This window comes from Bubalus kerabau, chromosome 1 (assembly GCF_029407905.1).
Source record: "Bubalus kerabau isolate K-KA32 ecotype Philippines breed swamp buffalo chromosome 1, PCC_UOA_SB_1v2, whole genome shotgun sequence".
In the NCBI taxonomy this organism is placed as follows: domain Eukaryota; kingdom Metazoa; phylum Chordata; class Mammalia; order Artiodactyla; family Bovidae; genus Bubalus; species Bubalus kerabau.
This window is the reverse complement of record NC_073624.1, coordinates 176150663-176167839: the sequence shown is the minus strand read 5'-3', so window position 1 is coordinate 176167839 and position 17177 is coordinate 176150663. Positions and strand designations below refer to the sequence as shown.

Here is a 17177-nt window from a genome sequence, read left to right as displayed (position 1 = left end):
GAGTGAACTCCGGGAGATGGTGATGGACAGGGAGGCCTGGCGTGCTGCGATTCATGGGGTCATAAAGAGTCGGACACGACTGAGTGACAGAACTGAACTGAACTGAATTGAATAATAAGTGATGCTAAGCATTTTTTCATGTGCTTATTAGCCATCTGTATGTCTTCTTTGGAGAAAAATCTGTTTAGATCTTCTACCCACTTTGATTGGGTTGTTTGTTTTTCTGATATTGAACTGCATGAGCTGCTTATATATTTTGGAAATTAATCCTTTGTCAGTTGTTTCATTTGCAAGTATTTTCTCCCATTCTGGGGGTTGTCTTTTCATCTTGTTTATGGTTTCCTTTGCTGTGCAAAAACTTTTAAGTTTGCTTAAGTCGCGTCAGTTGTGTCTGACTCTGTGTGACCCCGTAGACGGCAGCCCACCAGGCTCCTCCGTCCATGGGATTTTCCAGGCAAAAGTACTGGAGTAGGTTGCCATTTCCTTCTCTTTTGCTGTGCAAAAACTTTTAAGTTTAATTAGGTCCAATAAAAAAGTGGTTAGATGCCATGAAGCAGGAGGCAATGCCTTAATGATATGGATGTTGTCAGGCCCAAGGGCTTCTTCCATCCTTGTTAAAGGGAGTGCTAACCTTCTCTCCTTTCATACAACACCATATTCTATGTCTCAAGTGGGTGGTCATGACACAGATGTTTGCCTCATAATTCTGTTAAATTGTACATTTTTTAAAGGAACATTACAAGTATAATATTATAATCCCCCCAATTTAATGCATTAAAATCAGATGACTCTAATTCCAGGCAATCAAAATGGTGGAAAGCTCCCGAATTCATTCTTTGAAGGAGCCAGCACTTGAATACTAAAACAAGTTAAAGATAGGGAAAAAAAGGCAACTGTAAACGAGCCTTAGTTTAGAGCTTCCAAACAGAATATTCAATTCAGTTCAGTTCAGTTGCTCAGTCGTGTCCGACTCTTTGCGACCCCATGAATCACAGCACACCAGGCCTCCCTGTCCATCACCAACTCCCGGAGTTCACCCAAACTCATGTGCATTGAGTCGGTGATGCCATCCAGCCATCTCATCCTCTGTCATCCCCTTCTCCTCCGGCCCCCAATCCCTCCCAGGATCAGGGTCTTTTCCAATGAGTCAACTCTTTGCATGAGGTGGCCAAAGTACTGGAGTTTCAGCCTCAGCATCAGTCCTTCCAGTGAACACCCAGGACTGGTCTCCTTTAGAATGGACTGGTTGGATTTCTTTTCAGTCCAAGGGACTCACAAGAGTCTTCTCCAACTCCACAGTTCAAGAGCATCAATTCTTTGGCGCTCAGCTTTCTTCACAGTCCAACTCACATCCATACATGACCACAGGAAAAACCATAGCCTTGACTAGACAGACCTTTGTTGGCAAAGTAATATCTTTGATTTATAATATGCTATCTAGATTGGTCATAAGTTTCCTTCCAAGGAGTAAGCGTCTTTTAATTTCATGGCTGCAGTCACCATCTGCAGTGATTTTGGAGCCCCCCAAAATAAAGTCTGACACTGTTTCCACTGTTTCCCCATCTATTTCCCATGAATTCAGAGTTCCAAAGAATAGCAAGGAGAGATAAGAAAGCCTTCCTCAGCGATCAATGCAAAGAAATAGAGGAAAACAATAGAATGGGAAAGACTAGAGATCTCTTCAAGAAAATTTAGAGATACCAAGGGAACATTTCATGCAAAGATGGGCACAATAAAGGACAGAAATGGTATGGTGCTGGGGACCAGCTTCAGCAGAGTCCAGGGATACCCTCAAGATGAACGGCATTGGCTAGTGAATGACATGGGGAGGCCAAGCTTCGGTGAGCGAGTCCCATAACTTTATTTTCAAAAGGAGCTTTTATACCCTGACTTGTACATAGAGGGAAATGAAAGATGTAAGGTCATGTAGTGTCAGCCCAAACACTCCAGCAGTTTTGTCCTTATCGAAACCAGGATTTTTTCCTATATGCCTTTCCATAAACAAGGGTCTTATGTTATGTATATTATCTTTTGGCCTGGAGGCCTGTTGACATTTTATGACCCTTTTTTGATAAAGGTTGATCAACCAGAAAACTTGTTTTCCCTTGAAGTGTTTTTTCTTTATATTTTTAATCTGTATCAGCCTCAGAAAGTACTAAACATTGTTACATTCTCACGGAGCAAAGGTGCAGTGGGTCACAACAAAGAAAGAACTTATTAGCTCAAAGGTCTGATGTGGTTAATACCAAGGCTACTACTTGTTTTTCTTACATTCCAACTACATTAACTAATGCACTCCCAGGTGCACAATGGATAAGGGATATGGGAACTTGGCAGCAAGCATTGGCCCAATAATGAAGCCCTTTACCAGTACTATTTTAATAATTCTTCACCCCTTAAAGGGCTCTATGCCCATTAGGACTTTTAGAATGTTTAGGCTTCCCGTGCCTTTCATGGTTGGGAAGTTGTGAACAATCATGTGCGTTAGTTGTAAGAGTAAGGAAAAACCTGTCAAGCAAGCTAGAATGCCAACAGAGGGGTTAGAATATAAATATTCCTTTTATGCCCAGGAGACTTATCAACTTAGAGCCCTAAGTTGATTTTCTCCAGAGAAAGGTGGTCGGGGACAGCCCCCTGCTAATATCAGAAGAGTGGTTGAAAGGCATAATATAGTAGACAGTAGACAGACAGATTTTGGTTTCGGGGCAGATGCTCGAGCAGGTCCAGGGAATCCCTCGAGTCCTGATCTGCCTTTGCCTGTCAGGTCTTCTCTGCATGACCTTTGTCATGGGTGGGATCTCCCGTGGTGGCTCCTGGCAGTATGGACCTAACAGAAGCAGAAGATATTAAGAAGAGGTGGCAAGAATACACAGAACTGTACAAAAAAGATCTTCACAACCCAGATAATCACAATGGTGTGATCACTCACCTAGAGCCAGATATTGTGGAATGTGAAGTCAAGTGGGCCTTAGGAAGCATCATTACAAACAAAGCTGGTGGAGGTGATGGAATACCAGTTGAGCTATTTCAAATCCTGAAAGATGATGCTGTGAAAGCACTGCACTCAATATGCCAGCAAATTTGGAAAACTCAGCAGTGGCCACAGGACTGGAAATGGTCTGTTTTCATTCCAATCCCAAAGAAAGGCAATGCCAAAGAATGCTCAAACTACCACACAATTGCATTCATCTCACATGCTAGTAAAGTAATGCTTAAAATTTTCCAGGCCAGGCTTCAGCAATACATGAACCATGAACTTCCAGACATTCAAGCTGGTTTTATAAAAGGCAGAGGAACCAGAGATCAAATTACCAACATCTGCTGGATCATTGAAAAGGCAAGAGAGTTCCAGAAAAACATCTATTTCTGCTTTAATGACTATGCCAAAGCCTTTGACTATGTGGATCACAATAAACTGTGGAAAATTGTGAAAGAGATGGGAATACCAGACCACCTGACCTGCCTCTTGAGAAATCTGTATGCAGGTCAGGAAGCAACAGTTAGAACTGGACATGGAACAACAGACTGGTTCCAAATAGGAAAAGGAGTACGTCAAGGCTGTATATTGTCACCCTGCTTATTTAACTTCTATGCAGAGTACATCATGAGAAACGCTGGGCTGGAGGAAGCACAAGCTGGAGTCAAGATTGCCGGGAGAAATATCAATAACCTCAGATACGCAGATGACACGCACAACTCATGGCAGAAAGTGAAGAGGAACTAAAAAGCCTCTTGATGAAAGTGAAAGAGGAGAGTGAAAAAGTTGGCTTAAAGCTCAACATTCAGAAAACAGAATATTAGCAATCAGAACTGAGTGGTGGTCAATATTACAACATGACCAAGCAGGGTTTACTCTTAGGAAAATATCTTTCCACAGAGTTTAATTGAGCCACATAACTCATCCCACCACCAAACTGAACCACATCAGTAAATTTAGGAAAGGAATGCTTAAATATAGCAGACATTTCTAACAGGAACAGGTGTAGGAATAGTCAGAAGCTACTTCCCCTTCACAAAGGCGTCCCATTCACCATCAAGCATCAGAAAGTGCTTCCCAGGTGGCGCTAGTGGGAAAGAATCCACCTGCCAGCACAGGCATAAGAGATAAGTCTCCACACAGAAGAGAGATGGGTTCCATCCCTGGGTCAGGAAGCTCCCCTGGAGGAGGGCACGGCAACCCACTCCAGTAATTCTTGCCTGGAGAATCCCCAAGAACAGAGGAGGCTGGCGAGCTGCAGTCCATGGGGGTCACAAAGAGTCAGACACGACTGGGCATCTAAACACACACAGCAGAAAGTGCTCGTCTTGGAGGTCCTTGGAGGTTCTTTGCTTCTTGAATCACAAAAGGAAAGGTGTGTTAATGGCCTTCTCTGGCAGAGCTCACAGCAGGGAAGAAGGGCCAGAAATCAATACCCCCCAGACCGTTGAGATTTCGTAGCCCTGGCTCAGAAATGCTGAATTTTAATTGCGTGCTCAGTCACTGAGTGCAGTGGTGTCTGACTCTTTGCGACCACATGCACTATAGCCCTCGAGGCTCCTCTGTCCATGGGATTTTTCAGGCAAGAATACTGGAGCAGGTTGCCATTTCCTCCTCCAGGGTATCATCCTGAGCCAGGGATATAACCCACGTCTCCTGCTTGGCAAGCTGATTCTTTACCACTGAGCCATCTGGGAAGCTGAATTTTTATTAATTTTAATTAACTTAAAGTAACGATGCCATTGTTTTCCCCTGGCCCAGGCCCAAATTCCATCGCAGGCCCCCCTATACCCCTCACACAAGCGCAAACAGTCTAAGAACACTCACCATGGCTCTGTAAGAGCTAACAGTGGAAAACAACCAAATGGGAACAGGTGGGGTGGTGGCAGAGCACTTGTCAATTCATGCACGCGAATATTCTGCTCACTCAGTGAACGGCCCAGGGCTGGGAATGCTAACACATCTCTCAGCTCCACCCAGTAGTCTTACCAAAGTTGACCGTTTGCCCAGCCTGGGATTCTGCCATTCCACCCCTGGGCACTCACCCCAGACAACTGAGCACACACATCATGAAAAGACAGGGGCTCCAAAGTTCACAGCAGCCTGACACACGAGAGCTTCAGACTAGAAACACAAGGCGTGGATGAGCCACGCGATGGAAAAGTCACAGCAGTGACAAAGCCACGGGAGCCCACCCATAACATCAGAGAGTCACCCCACACGCGAAAGCAGCAGCTGCTGGGGCCAGGAGGCTACTGCCCGGACGGGACCTTCTGGAATGACGGGAGATCGATTTCTACATAGTCAGCTGGGTGCCGCTCATGGGCATGCAGCTCACGTGCACTGAGACATGCACTTTAAACACTTTGTGTACACGTGCTGTTCCTCAGCTTTTCAACGCTTAAAAACCAATGGAAAATACTAACAACTAGAAATCTGTCAACGTTGTTGATGAGATGAGCAAACCGCAGGAAGATGTGTTCCCGCCCCCACCCCCATTCATACAAAGTTTAAAATCGCATAGAACAGCCCTACAACATTCATAGCCACATGGTTTACTGGTTCACGTGCTCAGTCACGTTCGGCTCTCTGCGACCCCGTGGACTGTAGCCTGCCAGGCTCTTCTGTTCGTGGGATTCTCCAGGCCAGAATACTGGAGTGGGTTGCCATTTCCTCCTCCAGGGGATCTTCCCAACCCAAGGAAAGAACCCACGTCTCCTGCATTGGTAGGCAGATTCTTCAGCACAAGTACCACCTGGGAAGCCCTTATGGTCACATCAGTTCAGTTCAGTTCAGTCGCTCAGTCATGTCCGACTCTTTGCGACCCCATGAATCGCAGCACGCCAGGCCTCCCTGTCCATCACCAACTCCCGGAGTTCACTCAGGCTCACGTCCATAGTATATAATAAAATGCAAAATCACATAAGGGAAAGACTGGGGCTTCCTTGGCTCAGATGGTAAAGAATCTGCCTCCAATTCGGGAGACCCGGGTTGGATCCCTGGGTCAGGAAGAGCCCCTGGAGAAGGGAATGGAATGGGAATGGCAACCTACTTCAGTATTCTTGCCTGGGAAATCCCGTGGACAGAGGAGCATGGCAGACTACAGTCCATGGGGTCGCAAGGAGTCATACACAACTGAGCAACTAACACACACACACACAAGAGAAAGACTAACTCCAAATTCTAGATAACAGCACCTTCTGGGGCAGGGAGAGGAATGTCCAGGGCTGAGCTGGGGACCATGAACCTCGATTGCAATTGTCAAGTTTTATTTCTTCTGGTCAGTGATGCATACATGTTAAACTATCACCAGTGTTTTTGTGACAAGCCTAGGATCACTCTTTTTTAAAAAAAAAAAAAAAGTATTTACTTTTGGTTGTGCTGGGTCTTCGTCACTGCTCACAGGTTTTCTCTAGTTGCGAGAAAGGCAGAGAGCAGGCTCGATAGTTGTGGCTCAGGGGCTACATTCCTCCTTGACATGTGGAATCTTCCCAGACCAGGGATTGAACCCACATCCTCTGCACTGGCAGGCGGATACTTATCCACTGCACCACCAGGGGCGTCCCCTAAGATCACTCTCAATAAAGACTGTAATTGAGATCATGTCTCACCCTTGCTCAAAATCCTGCCATGGCTCCCCAGGGTCCTCAGAGTAAGACTGCCCCTCTTGGCCTGAGTGTCTGGCCCCATTCCATCTAGATTTCCACTCTTGCCCTCCTCCCCTGTGTTCTTCCCATCCCCGCATCTCTGCCCCAGTTTGTCTCCACCTCGGAGCCCGTGCACTTGCTGTTCCCTCTGCCTTGTATACCTGTCTCTCGGCCTCCTCTTTCCTGACCTAGCTTAACTCAAATCTCAACTTCCCCCAGCCACGCCAGCTTGTTCCTACAAACAAAAGTTCTTTGTCTGACATTTCCTGTGTCCCCAGTCTGCCTAGAAGCCCCCGAAGGGAAGGATCCCCTGTGTGGTTTATCCTTGCTGTGTCCCCCGGGTCCAGGGCAGTGCTGAGCTGAGTTTCAAGCCTGTGGACACTCCCACAGGCTCTGCCAGTCGTGACCACCAGGAGGCACCCACAGGTCATAAGTAAATGCTTGGGTACCTTCGAATAGGGCAGGTCCAAGGCCACAGAGATAGGTGAGCGGTACAGACCTGGGGATGGGAAGGATCAGGCCCTCTCTCAGCACAGAGCTGCCCCCAAACACCTGTTATCCTGTATGGGGGATTCTCATTCAGCCTGAGCAGGACAGATGTAGAAACCGAGGCTTGGGTTCGTCCTAGAAAGGGCTCAGGTTCTGACTGCTCCCAGATTGCCTGGTTGTGCCCTCTCAGCCCCTGATGGGTGGAGGGTGGGCAGAGTCGCTGGGGACTCTGATCTCAGGTAGTGCCTGTGGTACCCACCGAGCGGCCTGTCCTGGCTACAAGGATCAAGTCAGGGCCACCAAGGACTCAGGCTGACTCTCCAAACTCAGGGGAACTTAGCTCATGTGGGTGGCCCAGCACCTGCCTGAACCTTATAGCCCCGCTGTACACATGGGGAAACTGAGGCCCAAAGACAGGCTGGAGCAGTCCCCAGGGCACCAGGACTGCACATGTCCCCTATACCCAGTGCTGCCCCCTGGGGGCATGCAGGCAGGGGACCCCTCACCCACTTCCTGCCAGCCATTCAACAGATGGGGAACTGGGTCTGTGCCTCATTCAAGCTCGCCCAGGAGCCCCAGTCCACAGCCGAGCCTTGCTGTGTGACCTCAAGCAGGCTCCCGACCCTCTCTGGGCCTGTGTCCATGAACACATGGAGCTTCTACATGCCATTTTGTTAGAAGAAAGCGAGTTCTAGGTTGCTGTCCACCAAGTAGGAATGACTCATTGCCCTTTCCGAGGGGCCGAGATCCTTTGAGAAGGTGTAAGACCCTGGTGTTACCAGTTCACTGTTTTGTGTGTGTGTGCTGTATGCTCAGTCGTGTCTGACTCTTTGCGACCCCATGGACTGTAGCCCACCAAGCTCCTCTGTCCCTGGCATTCTCCAAGCAAGAATACTGGAGTGGGCTGCCGTTTCCTCATGCAGGGGATCTTCCCGACCCAGGGAATGAACCTGAGTCTCCTGCAGTGGCAGGCAATGCTGTGTTTTCAGCTGAGGTGAAATTCACATAACCTATCACCATTCGCAAAACCCTTTTGAAGTGGGCAATCCCATGGCATCTAGCGCATCCAGAAGACTATGCAGAAACAAGCAACATGAAAGGGAAACCCTGTATGAGTAACAGCTCAGCTGTCAGCAGAATCTCTGCAGGCCAGAAGGGAACGGCAGGATATATTCAAAGTGCTGAAAGGGAAAAATCTACAACCAAGATTACTCTACCCGGATTTCATTCAAAATTGATGGAAAAGTGAAAAGCTTTACAGACAAGCAAAAGTTAAGAGAATTCAGCACCACCAAGCCAGCTTTACAACAAATGCTGAAGGAACTCCTGCAGGCAGAAAACGTAAGAGAAGGAAAAGACCTACAGAAATAAACCCAAAGCAATTAAGAAAATGCCAGTAGGAACGCATATATCAATAATTACTTTAAATGTAAACGGGTTAAATGCTTCAACCAAAAGACACAGACTGGCTGACTGGATGCAAAAACAAGACCCATATATATGCTGTCTACAGGAGACCCGCTTCAGACCAGAGATCCATACAGACTGAAAGGGAGGGGATGGAAAAAGATACGCCTTGCAAATGGAACTCAAAAGAGCCTGGATAGCAATTCTCGTATCAGACAAAATAGACCTTAAAGAATATCATAAGCGGTAAGGAAGGACACTAACACAGCGAACAAGGATCTAGAGGAAACAAAGAAAGAGAGAAAAACAACTTCGTACAACCACAACCTCCATGGGATCCCAGACCTTCTCCACCCCATGTGGAAACCTGTCCCCGTGAGCAGCCACTCCCATCCTCAGCCCTCAGGCCCTGGCAGCCACCAGCCTGCTTCCCACCTCTGTGCTTTTGCCTGTTCTCTTCATTTCACGTAGACGGAATCACGCTCTGTGTGCTCTTTTGTGTCTGGCTGCTTTCACTTGGCATGCTGTTTTCAAGACACGTCCACATGGAAGTGTGTGTCACTGCTTCCCTTTCTATGGCAGAATAATATTCCATTGGGTGGACTGACTCATCTGTCGACGGATACTTGAGTTGTTTCCCCCTTTCGGCTCAGGGGAATTGTGCTCTTAATAACACGGGTGTGAAAATGTCTATTTGCATCCTTGCCTTCAGTTCTTTTGGTTATGTACCTAGGACTGGAACTTCTGGATTATAAGGTAGTTCCATGTTTTTTTGAGGCGTTTAACTGGTGTTTTTTAATAAGACTAAAAGGTCATGGCCAAACTGGGAATACCATGCTTGGAAATTTCCAGCAAGTTCTTTCCAGTAATCACTGCCCAGCCTCCCTACCAGTGAATCACATGCATTTCACGTGCTGTCCAAATTGTTTTTGCCTGTATGTGCTTAGTCATGTCTGACTCTGCGACCCCATGGACTGCAGCCTGCCAGGCACCTGTGTCCATGGAATTCTCCAGGCAAGAATACTGGAGTGGGTTGCCGTTTCCTCCTCCAGGGGATCTCCCTGACCCAGGGATTGAAACTGGGTCTCCTGCATTGCAGGCAGATTCTTTACCATCTTGAGTTTTTAGTGACTGTATATATTTACCTTTGGATTGAGAGATACACAGAAATTCGTGCCAAATACTCAGATCTGAGGTGTGCAGCCTGATGCATTTTTAACTCTGTGGCTGTTCAAATCGACACATAACAGCCCTGCATCCCCTGGGCAGTATCTCCAAGAAGGAACTATCCTGTTGGCCAACACCATTGGTTCATTTTGCCTATTCTTGAACTTCAGATGCACAGACTCACACCATGTGTCCTGTTTGGGATCTGTCCACTTTTGCTCATCATCATAAATTCAAGACTCACCCACATTCCCCTATCCTTTTGCTTTGCTGTAAACTATCCCACAGCACAACTGTGGGATACAAACAACTCAGCGGTTTGTTGGCTCAGTCGTGTCACTGGGCGTTTGGTTTGTGTTCAGAGCTGCTCCGAGCACGTGTGCCCAGGTTTTGTGGCTGCTGCATGTCTTCATCTCTTGCGGGTAAATACCGAAGGGCGTGACCTCTCAGTTATAGAGGAGGGGGAGACCTATGCTCCGTGGACACTGCCACACCATCTTGCAAAGTGGCTGGACCATTTTACCTCCCACAGCAGTGAGTTAGAGTTCCATCTGCTCCACGTCTTCAGCACTTAGGGGCCAGTCTTCTCCATTTCATGCCTGCAGGTGGGGCTGTGGTCCATGCATGTTCCAACTCCACTGCACCAGGACTCTGTGCCCTCCAGATTTTTTTTTTTTTTTTTAATATATTTACTTATTTGGCTGCTCCAGGTCTTAGTTGAGACACATGGGATCTTTGATCTTCACTGTGGCATGCACGATCTTTACTTGTGGCATGTGGGATCGAGTTTCCTGACCAGGGATCAAACCCAGGCTCCCGGCATTGGGAGCCCAGAGTCTCAGCCATTGGACCACCAGGGAAGTCCCTGCCCACTGGATTCTATGCCAAGCTCCCCTCTGGGAACTACAGGAGTGCAGACCACACCCACATCTTTGAAGGTTGGGGGGCCTCTGTCCTTGGCTTCCAGGCCACCATCTCCTTCTGTGTTTTGTCTACCCCTGTTTCTTCTCCATTCCCTCAGGGGATCCTCTATCTCAGCTTGATCTGGAAACAAAGTCTCCAGGTCCTCCTTCCTCGCAGGAAATGGCCACAGAGTCAAGGGATCCCCAGAAGGACTCAGCATTCTACTTTGCCTCCTCGGCCTGAGTGAGCAATTGCCCAGCCAACTCAAGGCACAAACGGGAACTCAAGGAGCGTGTATCACTGACTCTCCTGCCCTTTTCACCTCCCTAATCTCAGTTCTCCCGCTCCTCCCCTCGCCTCCCATCCCCACCTAGCCTAAGCCCCTGCATCTCCACCATCTCCACCGGACAAGCCCAGCTCCTGACACAACCTCCCATACCTGGCACTTGCCTCTTGTCCAACCCACATCAAAGTGATGCTTCTAAGACCACGTGTGGCCCCCCTCAGGTGTTCAGATAGCTTCTCAGCATCAGTCCCTTGCCTAGGCCCTCAGGTGCGTACCTGCTGGATCTGGCTCCTCTGACCTCTCCAGCACCTCCTCCCACACTCATTCATTCATTCATGTGGGCATATATTGAGCACCTGCTGTGTACCAAATCTCATTCTCAATGCAGAGAGGCAACTGTACCAGACCAAAAAACCTCTACTCTGGAGAGCATGAAGTAGGGGGCGGGGACAACAGTTATCTCCATGCTCACAGCATGTGGGGGGCTGTGTGAGGGCAGGGACGCCTCATCCTGGCAGGGGGTGGGGAGACATCCCTGGGGAACTCAGGGTAGAGGCCGAGGCTGGGCGTGGCAGGGAGAACAAAGACCAGGAGCCCCCAGAGAAGGGGATGGGGAGCCCCAGAGAGGTTGAGGTTTTCACAGCTTCCCCTGGTGACTGATGGGAGAGCGGTGAACCCAGGTAGGAGGGAGGTGGGAAGGCCAGGAGTGCTGGGTGATGGAGATAAGAGGTCGGATTTGGAGTGTGGCCCGAGAGCCAAGAAGGCCTGGGGACACGGGACTGTGGGATGGGGAGGGTGTGGGGGTGATGACACCGTGGAGAGACTTCCCATAGTCTCTGGGCAGCAAACACATCTGAGTGGGGGATTCACTTCCTCAAAATTGCCACATATGCACGTGTGCGTATGCACACACACACACACACACACACGGGTGCATCACACACATGGGTGCATCACACACACATGCGTACACACCCAGAGACACATGAAAAGCACAGATATACACACGACAGACACAGAGAGACACACCTGCAACACAGATACACAGAAGGACACACACACAGCTCACACCTAGAGGACACAGGCACGCTTTCACCCTCTCCAACCCAGCCTTTAAGCGACAATCCTTTCTGCCCGTCTCTCTCCCGGCCAGGGCCTCCAGCTCCCCCTGGCAGGGCCAGGCCAGGTGCTGGAGTCACTGAGGCAGAGCCAAAGGGCCCCCCTGCCGCTCAGCCCCAGCCCCATCCTGACCACACGCTGTGAGTCCTGCTCTGTCCCCCACAGTGGGAGCTCCTCAGGGCACAGGGCAGGTGTGGGCAGGGCGGTCAATGCCTACTGAACAAACGGTCTTGGTTCCCAAGCCTCTCTCCCATGCTGTTGCCCCATAATCAAAGCAGGATTCCCCATTCCCCAACTCCTCACCAGTTCAGCCTCATCCCTTGACTAGCCAGATACACACACCCCATCTCAGAGAGGTCAGGGATGAGCCAGAAGAAGGAAAGGGCTGGGAGGCCCGGTGGCAAAGCGGGATCTACTAGGGAGATCCGAGAGGGCTGCCTGGAGGAGGGGATGTTCGAGCTGGGTTTTGTAGGATGAGCTGGAGCTTGGCAGGCAGATGGTTTGGGGGTCTTCTAATCAGAGAGACAACCCTGGTAACTTCCTCTAGTGCAGTCTGAGCCCAGAGCAGCTCCAAGAGGAGGGATCATTGGGTTCTTTCCTTCTTTCTTAAAATCGTGATAAGACACATAAAATTCACCAGCTTAGCCAATTTGTAAAAGTTTCCCAGGTGGCACTAGTGGTAAAGAATCCACCTGCCAATGCAGGAGATGCTAGAGATGAGGGTGCGATTCCTGGGTTGGGAAGATTCCCCTGAAGGAGGGCATGGCAACCCACTCTGGTATTCTTGACTGGAAAATCCCACGGACAGAGGAGTTACATTCCATGAGGCCGCAGAGAGTCAGACACGACTGAGCGACTAGCGCACGCACACGTGCACTTATTTATTTGCTCGGCTTGCCAGGTTTTAGTTGCGGCATGTGGCATCTCCGATTTTCACTGTGGCATGCAGAATCGTTTGGTTTAGGAGCGTGGGAACTCTTAGTTGCGGCGCATGAGATCGAGCTCCCTGACCAGGGCCCAAGCCCGGGCCTCTGCATGGGGAGCACAGTCACTGGACCCCCAGGGCCGTCCTACCGTCTTAGCCATTTTAAAGAGCACAGGTCATGACATTAAGTACATTCACACTGTTGTGCAACCATCACCACTGTCCATCTCCAGAATTTTTCATCTTGCAAAACTGAAACTCTGTCCCCATTAAATGCTAACACCCCTCATTTCCCTCCTTCCCTGGCAACTCCCATTCGACTTCCTGTCTCTACGAATGTGACTATCTTCGGGCTCTCGAATAAGTGGGATCACACAGTATCTGTCCTTCCAAGACCGGCTTCTTCCACCCAGTGTAACATCCTCCTGGTTCATTCCACCTGCAGCAGGTGTCAGAATTTCCTTCCTTTTAAAGGCTGAATAATAGCTCATCAAACATATATGCCACATTGGGTTTATCAATTCATCTGTTGCAATTCTATTTTCAATTTTTTGAGGAACTGCCAAAACATACTGTTTGCTTTTTTTTTTTTTCTTTTTGGCTGCACCGTGAGGCATGCGGAACTTCCTCTGACCAGAGATCGAACCCCGGCCCCTGCAGTGGAAGTGCAGTTTTAACCACTAGACCCCCGGGGAAAGTGTTAATTGCTCAGTGGTGTGCAGCTCTTTGCGCCCACCAGATTCCTCTGTCCGTGGGATTCTCCAGGCAAGAATACTGGGTTGCCATTCCCTTCTCTAGGGGATCTTCCTGACCCAGGGATTGAACCCAGGTCTCCTGCATCTCAGGCAGATTCTTTACCGACTGAAGCCCAGAGTGTTTCTCGTGTGTCCCATCTAGGATCCAAACAGTCCTTCCTGTCCCAACTTCCACCTGCCAAGCAGGGCTCCCCCTTGCCTGAACCCCTAGTTGTCTCATCCATCCCTCACACTGGGCTTCCCAGGTGGCTCAGTGGTAAAGAATCCACTTGCCAATGCAGGAGACACGGGTTTGATCTCAGGATCAGGAAGATCCCCTGGAGAAGGGAATCCAAAATTCTTGCCTGGGAAATGCTATGGACAGAGGAGCCTGGCGGGCTATAGTCCATGGGGTTGCAAAGAGTCGGACACGAACTAGCGACTAAACAACAATAGTAATCCCTCAGATTTGCTCTGAGAGGCAGTAGCTCTCATAAAGCCCGTTTCATGGCAGAAAACTGAGGTTGGAGAGCAGGAGTGATGTGCCTAGCGATCACCCAGCAGGGGCTGACCTGGCCCTCCTCCCGCGAAGCTCAGACTGCTCCCAGCTGCTCCCCCCAGCAGTTCCCGCAGAGCCCCTCCCCCACTCCGCCTGCAATCAGACGCTGAGCGCATTTCCCATCCCACTGCTGCCTCTGCTCCCTTCCAAGAGAAACAGGTTACACCTGGCACGGCTTCCCAGAAGGCCCAGGGCAGCAGGAGCCCAGCCACGTGAGTGGGTGTGTGGGGGCGTGTGGTCACATTGCAGCCCCCACGGCACCGCCGCCTGGGGGAGGGAGGGGTCCTAGATCCGAAAGCGAGGGCTGGGGAGGTATACCAAGCGCACAGTGCTGGAGCCAGCCGGACCTGAATGCGGCCGGGACTCGGCTGCTTGCCTTCTGTCTGGGTGACCAGGGGAATCTGAGCCTCAACTCATCATCTGGGAAGTGGGCTCACAATGGCCCTTAGGAGGATTCTGTGGGGGGACTGGGAGCTGGTGGGGGGCGGGGCGTGTGTAGCTCAGGGTCCAGCAGGCAGGCAGAGCTAAAGCATGCAGGCATTTCATTACAGCAGGGTGGGACCACCTCGCCCCAGCTCTAGAAGCAGGTCTTCCTATGGAGCACTGACTGCCTAATGGGCACATCCCGTCCTCAGCCAAGAAAATCAGATCATAGCGCAAGGCTTCACCATTTGAAATTTTAAACACCCCCCCCAGCCCTAGGACACTGCCACACAGCTAAAAAATCTTTTTTTTTTTTTTTTGTAAATAAGCTGAAATTCACATGACATGAAACAAACCATCTTAAAGTGAACAAACAATTCAGGGGCACTGTGCATTTACAAAATTGTGCAACCACCAGCAGTATCTAATTGTAGATCGTTTTCATCACCCCAAAAGGGAACCCTGTTCTCATAAGCAGTCCCTTCTCGTAACCCCTCCCTCAGCCCCAGAGCCACTAGGCTGCTTCCTGTCTTGATGAATCTGCCTCTTCTGGACATTTCATATAAATGGAATTACGCACTTTGTGACCTTCTGAGTCTGGCTTCTTTCGCTCTGGGTGATGAACCTGAGGTTGATCCATACTGTGTCGTGTATCAGGCTCCATTCATTTTTATGGCTAATATTTCCTCGTATGATGGACCACATTTTGTTTACCTTTCACCCATCAACGGGTATTTGGTTTGTTTCCACTTTCTGGCTACTGTGAAAATGCTGTTGTGAATATTCATGTACATGTATTTGTTTGAGTGGGGCTTCCCAGGTGGCGCAGTGGTACAGAATCCACCTGCTAATGCAGGAGATGCAAGAGACTTGGGTTCGATCCCTGGGTCAGGAAGATCCCCTGAAGGAGGAAACAGAAACCCACTCTAGTATTCCTGCCTGGAGAATTCCGTGGACAGAGGAGCTTGGCGGGCTGCAGTCCTTGGGGTCGCAAACAGTTGGATATGATTGAGTGCACACACACGTTTGTTTGAGTCCTCCAACCAGGAGCCCCAAATAGCTGAGGCCCCACAGAGGTAGCACTGATTTATGAACGAAGTTCCATATTTCACTCACGTCTCTTAAAAATGAAAGAGGAGATGAAAGCCAGCGGTTCCCTCACCTCTCACCCCATTGACCCTCCTTGTGTTCTGCACAAAAGCTCTAAACTTGAGCCAGTATGGGAGATATGGGCCCAGCAGGCAGGGGCTGGGTCCTCCTGGAGAAACAGTCCTAGGACCCTGCTGTTCTGTGGCATCTTGGTCCCTGCCTCTGAGGGCAGGGAGGTGTGGACCACGTCCCTGAAGCCAGAGGCCAAAACAGCGGCAGGGCCAGCGACCCTGTCTCAGGCCTCAGCTGGAACCTGGAGATGCATCATTGACCCCGGTCCCTCCCTGCTTCTCCCATCAGAGCCCCCAGACTCAGGCACCAGGGCTCAGAGGACCACGGTGGAGCTGGCGAGAGTCAGAGGTGAAAGACTGTTTTGAGAATCAGAGTGAAATGAGTAATGATTAATCACAGCGTATCAGTCTGATAAAGCGGTAGACACAGTGACTGAGCAGGACACAGCAAGCAAGAAAATGTGTCACACTTATACAAAATTGAGGATGTTGAGTTATGACTAGAGGCAACTTTAATTTTACACCCACTGCCAAAATGAACTTTATTTCCTAGAAAATATTATTCCTTTTATTGCCTATAATTTAAAATGTGCATACATATATATATATATATAGTTTATTATGTGAATGAACTAATGCCATTATTTTGGTTGCAATAAAATCTATTTTGAAATTAAAAAAAAAAAAATCCCCCGGATCCCAGGGTCTCGACCAAGACGGAATAAGTCCTCTCCCAGGAGCTCAGGTCTTGGTCGGCAGATCTAGGAGGAATAGTCAGGTTTCAGAGCCATGGAATCACCCCCTCTTGGAATCTCAGCTTCCTTCTCTGTGAAATAGGGAGAGTGTCACTTGACTCCAAGCCTTCACACACACTGTTCCCTCAGCCTGGTCATCCCTTCCATGCCTTCTGCCTGATGAACTCCTACATATCCGCTAAACCCTAGATATGACACCATTCCTCCAGGCAGTCACCCTAGACAGACACTTGGATTCTTCCAGCCTCCTTTTAGCTGAGCCCTGAGCCTGTAGGGCTGTGTGTGCAGGAGGCATCTCCCCCAGACTGGAGGCTCCTTGATGCCCAGGCTGGGAGGCCAGGGTGGGGGATGTTAAGTGAAAATGGAGCCCACTGCTATCCCCATTTGATGGATGAGGGTGACTCTGAGTGGGACTCAGCTCCTGAGGGTCACACAGTCACTGTAGCCGCAGAGCTGCAGTTCCACTTGGGGCAGTCGGGCTCCACTCCATCTCAAAACTTGAGAGTGGACCTAACTACCCACCGCCCTCAGAGGGCTGCTCGCCCTGACCCCCTCCTGGGTCCCTGCAGCCCCTTCCCTGGAGCCTAGAACAGTCTGTCCCCTTGTTGGGGGGGGGGTGTCCTCCT

The 17177-nt window shown here is 49.6% G+C and overlaps 1 non-coding gene across 1 annotated transcript; it reads right to left on the bottom strand.

The window, feature by feature from the left end:
- Positions 1–527: 527 nt before the first annotated feature.
- LOC129642648 (U6atac minor spliceosomal RNA) lies at positions 528–653 on the bottom strand. Its single transcript, XR_008709898.1, has one exon. It is a non-coding gene; the product is annotated as a U6atac minor spliceosomal RNA (small nuclear RNA).
- Positions 654–17177: the final 16524 nt, after the last annotated feature.